A 6,747-nucleotide genomic window follows, 5' to 3' on the forward strand; every position below is an offset into this window, starting at 1 on the left:
CAAAACCTTTTTCTTGTATAAAGTTTTATTATTATTTTCTACCAAATTAAATATAACTGAATGATTTGTTTTCATAAGGAACAGCAGCATTGACCAACAAACTGTAGGTAAACTGGCTTGGGGCACTGTAAAATGTTGTATCTAATTGTCACGGACTCATGATTATTGGACTCTGTGTTTTTGTTCTCTTGGTTTCTATATACTTTCTTTAATCCAGTCTATTTAGGTTGTTGTTTGGACGGACTGCCTTGAATTATTGGTTAGCTGATGGTTTTGTGTACTTGGTTTTATATTATTTTATTATGTGTTTTCTTGGACGTTTTAATGTATACTGGGTTGTATTAAAAGTATTGTGTTTTCTGGGTTTTAGTTTTGAATTTGCTCTGTGTTTCCCTTCTGTTTTCCTTCCCAGCTTGTGTTCTCTGCAGTTGGGTACACCTGCTCTGCTATTTATGACACTAATACTTTTTCCTTCCCCATTAAACTGTAAGGGCAGGAAAGATTGTGGGTTACTCTGAAATTAGAATAGGGCTGCACTACTATCCTCTTGATACTACAAAATGTCAGAAAATAGTGAAAAATGCCCATTATAATTCCATCGAGCTCATGGTTGCTAAGTGTCTTGTTTTGTCTAACAAACAGTCCAAAATCCAAATATGCTCAGTTTAAAACGATCAAATACTCACAATTGAGAAGTTGCAACCAGTTGATGTTTTGCATTTAAATTATGACCTGTAGATCAGGTCTGTCCTGCTTTTACACAAAGCATGTCCTGTCAGCGTCTGACCTCCCAAGGTGACATCCGCCTACACGCAGTGTAGGCGGATGTCACCTAAAAATAGTTATCTTGTTCTCTTGTCAGGATGAAAAGAGCATAGAGGAAAAAACAGTAGCATCCTGTTTAAAATATGTATATTTTATATTTCTGTGTTTGTTTTACTGAGTAAGATATTTTACTTACTAAATCTAAAATGTATTTTTTGTTTGACTTGTGTTTCTGTAATAAAAAAGGTTCACTTACTGGTATACTGCCAAGTTGACATTGTGGGTGGGTGTCAGTGATGTGCTAATTGTGTGTAACTTTGTATTATGTGTCCTGTGTACTGTGTAATTTTCGCTAGAGACTGTTTGTGATTTGGATATCCTATGTCATTTTATAGTTGACATTATAGGTGTGCGTGATGTACTAACTGTGTACCTTTGTATTATGTGTCATTTGTGTTTTTTGCTTCATACTATATGTTATTGTACTCTCATGATTTTACTGTGACATTGTTCTGTCCTCACTAAGTGTTGTCCCCATGAACGTATACTCAGCTATACAGACAGCTAAACACTCTCCTAACCAAACTCCAAGGAACAGGCGGATGTGTTGATTTTGGCAGTTTAATCAGGATAAAGTGTGAAACTGTAGACAAAACAGATATACACAAATGAAAATGTTGCATCAATATACAATATAACATAGGCAAGCCAAATATTCACTAAAACATCAACATAATATCTCTGTAGTCAATGATTCTGCAAATAAATGGCTGATAAAAAACACACTGATTGAGATACATAGAGAAATTAAGCAGGAGTGTGTTCTCAGAACCAAAAATATCATAAAAAATATTTGGTTAAATAAAGTCTGCCATTGTTACTTTTTCAAACTAATAATGATGCACACATGTTGCTTTATATGAACAAACAATATAACTTACAGATGATGCCATGTATAAACTGTGAAGGCAAGGATGGCAACAGATGAGCGCAGGCGGCTCCCCCTGGCAAGCATAGACATATACAGTATCTCACAAAAGTGAGTACACCCCTCACTTTTTTGCAAATATTTTATTATATCTTTTCATGGGACAACACTATAGAAATGAAACTTTGATATGCGTGTACAGCTTGTATAGCTTATAGATTTACTGTTAAATTGTATCAAAGTTTCATTTCTATAGTGTTGTCCCATGAAAAGATATAATAAAATATTTGCAAAAATGTGAGGGGTGTACTCACTTCTGTGAGATACTGTATACATAGACACCGCGTTGAGTGTGGAGAGGCGTGCCTAAAGCGCCACCATTTGTAACAAACAACCCGTGTGAATATATGTTGACAATTGAGCAATTTTATTTAATTATTTATTTATTTTATTACAATTGAGCTTGAACTTTTTAATAGTGCAAACACGTCATTCCTACATAGACATAATGCGCTGCAGGAGCTAGTGGCCCTGTACCAAGATGCTACCACGTCGCTCCAATCGGCAGCAGCAGTCAATGCGGCGTCTACGTATGTCTATGCTGGCAAGATCTTGAGAAAGAGAGAGCTCCAAAGGAAGTGACTTAAGAGTGTTTCTGGGGCTAACACAACAACAACGTCACTTCATTCCTCCACATAGTACAGCACTTGTATTTGCAAATGCAAACAAATACAAAGGGATTGCACCAGCATAAATGTGACTGCTATTCTGCATGCATCCATATTCATCAGAGATTGTTAACATAGACTGTAGATTGTAAACAATGTCGCTTTTAACCCAGAAGCAGTTTCCGTCGCACAATCTGCCGCCGGCTCCCCAAATCTCTGTTTTTCTCTGTTTACATGCAAACGTCCAAACAGAGTTTTCCAAAATCTCCACTCTGGGCAGAGTTTTCAGGGGCGAATTCTCCGTTTGCGTCTAAACGGAGGGTGCAAACGATGGTTAATGTTAATGTCTGTTTAAAAATAACCGGCTACATCCACCTTCAGGTTGTCCTGCACCTCATCCTGCTCCTCGAACACCATCCAGCAGCAGAGCTGGGTGTTCTTCAGGCTCAGGCCCCAGTAAGTGATCTCCTCCTCGAAGCTGATGAGGCATATTTTTTGTATGGCCCACAGCATTCTGCCTGTGTAGAAATGGCAAATGTGGTGGAAGTACACAAGGTCATGGTCGAAGAAGAAAATGCTCTTGTGCACAGGGTAGTCATCACACAGTGTGAGCAGCATAGCTTGGTCCCTGCAGAAGGCTAAGGAGTCTACCCGTGTCAGGGGATATTTGATAGCAAACTGTGTGGGAAAATGAAACATGTTTTCCCCAACATTAACGCAAATACTTTGTTGCTGTTTGGGTTTCTCTTCAGCTTTCGCGCACTCTATTTTCTCTGGAGAAAAAAGGAATGTGCTGTTGTCCTCTACACCCATTTTGAGGGTAGTTGATAGTTTTGCTCAAAGCAGGAAGTCAGAGAAACAGAGGAAAAAAGCATAACAGGAAACACTCCAGGAAAATGACACACAATATCTTGCTGAGTCATCAAGAAAATTACGTTTGGTGCTTTACGAGCTGATATCCCAGTGAAAAGCAGTCCTTCCTGTTCAGATTGCTTTGTTGTGGCTGATACTGTTGTCCAGACAGCTGAGCTAAGAGGAAAATTCTGAATAAATATTTTTTGGCTTCCTACAGGTAAGAATAAACCTCTTTGTTGAATAATCTTGCAGAGAAAACACTTTGCACTTAATATTTGTGGTCCCCTACTGTTTGCATTATAATTAAGTTGAATTTCTAGATACAGGATTGTATCTGAGGGTGGATGTTGTTTTTTCCATTAAAACAAAAGTGCTACAAGAGCATGACTTGTACACATGTTCACACATGATAAACAGTGACCCGCTTCATTTATGTTTGAATACAACTACTGTTGTTGTTATTGTTGCCTCACCCCCTGTCTAGACAACACATGTTGCATGAGGAGCACGTCAGCAGAGCAACAGGAGCAGTGAGTGCTCCATCTGTGTTACTACACTGGAGGTGTTCAGGTTCAGTGTTGATCATAGGTCACCCACGTGTTGAATAAATCTCAAACTAGCCAGAGGTTAAATAGTTCCCTTAAAATATGACATTCATCTTTATTACTGAGCATGAAAAAGGAAGTATTATCAAGGAAGGAAATAGCTTAATCAGTTACAATCTTTTCCTTCTGACTTCATGCTGAATGTGCCTGGCAATGACAGAGGGAAGTACAGTCCTCTCAAAAACTAATCTGAATGGCAAGGCTATTTCATTTGTTTTTATTGTCCGCTGAAGACATTTGTGTTTCAGGTCAAAAGATAAATAATTCAGATAGAGTTCAGAATTTAAGCTTTTAATTCCTGGTATTTACATCTAGATGTGTTAAACAACTCAGTACATAGACCTTTCATTTGAACCCACTCATTTTTCAAGTGAGCAAAAATATTGGAACATGACTGACAGGTGTTTTTTATTGCCCAGGTGTCTGCTGCCTTAGATATTGATTGTTTGAACATTAAATAGCTCTGAATGTCTAGTCTTGGTTTTGGCCTTTGGGGTTCACCTGTGAAAACTGCATTTGTTATTAAGAAAGGATAAATCAACATGAAGACCAGAGAGCTGTCTATGGGAGAAAAGCAAGTCATTTTGAAGCTGAGAAGACAGGGGCAATCAATCAGATCCATTGTACAAACATTGGGCATAGCCAATACAGCAATTTGGAATGTCCTGAAAGAAAAAAGAAACTACTGGTGTACAATGAACAGACATTGAACAGGTCAACAACAGCAGTTCATGATGGAAACATTGTTAGAAGACGACTCCGAGAGCAGAAAGCCCATACCACAACATGGAAAGGCTGAAGTGCGGAGAAAGAAAGGATCTGCTTATGATCCAAAACATACAAGCTCATCTGTGAAGCACGGTGGAGGTGGTGTCATGGCTTGGGCTTGAATAGCTGCTTCCACTAATCTTTAATGATGATATAACTCATGGTGCTCATGGATGGTAGCAGAAGAATTAAATCAGAAGTCTACAGAAATATTTGGTCTGCCAATTTACAGAGAAATGCATCCAAACTAACGGGAGGAACTTCATCATGCAGTAAGACAATGACCCCACAGTGGCAACACAACAGAGGACTTCATCATGGGGGAAAAAGTGGATGGTTTTAGACTCACCAAGTCAATCACTGGATCTTAACCCAATAGAGCATGCATTTCACCTCCTGAAGAGAAGACTGAAGGGAGAAACCCCCCAAAACAAACAAGAACTGAAAGAGGCTGTGTTAAAAGAATGGAAAAGCATCACAAATGAAGAATATAACTTGTTTAGTGATGTTGCAGGCTTGACACAAGTAAGGGTTATACAACCAAATATGAATTATTATTATTGTTTGTTATTTTACTTTAAGACTATCCGTTCCTTTACTTTTGCTCACCTAAAAATGGGGTGGCCTGACACAAAAGGTGCTATGTCCTGAGTTGTTTAATACATCTAGATGTAAATAGCAGAATTCATAATTTGAAAGGAAACCCAAATGTCTTCAGTGTAGAACAAAAACAAAGGAAATGGCCTTCAATAGTTTTGGAGGGAACTGTATGTACACAGCCGTCACATCGTCTGCAGATCCAAAATTTAGTGATTAGACTCAATCAATCAATGAAGTATCTTCATAAAGTGTCAACATAGGGCCAGTGTTACCAGTAACTAGTAACATGTAATAGCGTTGCATAATTTAATAAATAAATCTAACTGTAATATGTTACAGTTACTGAGAAACAAATATGTAATTAAATTACAGAAAATGATGATTACAAAGGGGGTTACATCTGAAGTCAGACCTTTAAGATCATTTTAAAATGTTTAACATGTTACTGAATATTATGTAAATAAATCATGATGTGGGCTTATTTTGAGCACACATGGGCTTAAATGGTGTCACAGTACCAATTAAGCCCAAACCAGATTTTTGACTTTTCTCATAATGTATTCATGATACATTTTCAAACGAGAGATAAATAAATCTTCTTTATAAAACTTATGAGGCCCCTTTAGGCAGCAGTCAAATATGCTGGTGTCTGGTAAAATCTTAAGACGTTTATGTTCCACAAAGCAAAAGACTGAGATGTTCCTCCATTCAATTATTTCATCAGTAGCATCATATTATACCTTAAACCTGAGTCAAGACAGAGGTTGAACAAAAGGATGCTATAAAACTCCATAGTGCAAGTCTCAAATGTATTTTTAATCACACTTACAGTAAAGGACCATGCTTTGAGTCTGAAGTCTCAGTTTTTGTTGAACATGCTGACAAGGTTTCTCGAGGAATTAGAAAGTCAACTAGTTTAGTCCGTTGATTCATTTATTTATTTATTTTTCCAGAAGACTGAAAATATCAATAAATCTCATCTGCAATGTTTGTCTTAATTTTATCTGGCATTTATACCTCATGAAGAAACAGATGGACAGTGTATTCTGCTTGCTTTGCATAAATAACAGCGATCAGATTTTTATTTACGGTTTTGTGCTCCTTTTATAAATCCTTGTTTTGGGGTGATTTACAGTATTGATTACATTTTTATTTCATACTAACCAGATGCTGCCATTGCATCATCTTTGTTTTATTGAAAAGTACTTTAAAATTGTATTTTTATGACTCAAATGCATTTGTAACTTAATGATTTGCTATGACCAGAGTAGATAGAAAATGATTGAGGAAGAAGCCAACGATTGACTAGGATATTTGAGATGTGCTACCTTTTCATATTTTTGAGAAAGTTATTTCTGTAGTTAATATGTCACTTTTTTTAAAACAGAAGATGGGCTAGAATTAAAACTAGAGACAGTAACTCAGTATTAGGTGAAATAATAATACACTTTATGCAGTTGGAGACTGAAAAGTCATTTATTGTACATTAAAGAGTACTGGAATAGTTCTCTAGTCTATAAAGTCTTACTCCCTTTTGTGTTTCCATGTGCTGGAGGAT

The sequence above is a fragment of the Scomber japonicus genome, chromosome 7, assembly GCF_027409825.1.
Source record: "Scomber japonicus isolate fScoJap1 chromosome 7, fScoJap1.pri, whole genome shotgun sequence".
NCBI classification, from domain to species: domain Eukaryota; kingdom Metazoa; phylum Chordata; class Actinopteri; order Scombriformes; family Scombridae; genus Scomber; species Scomber japonicus.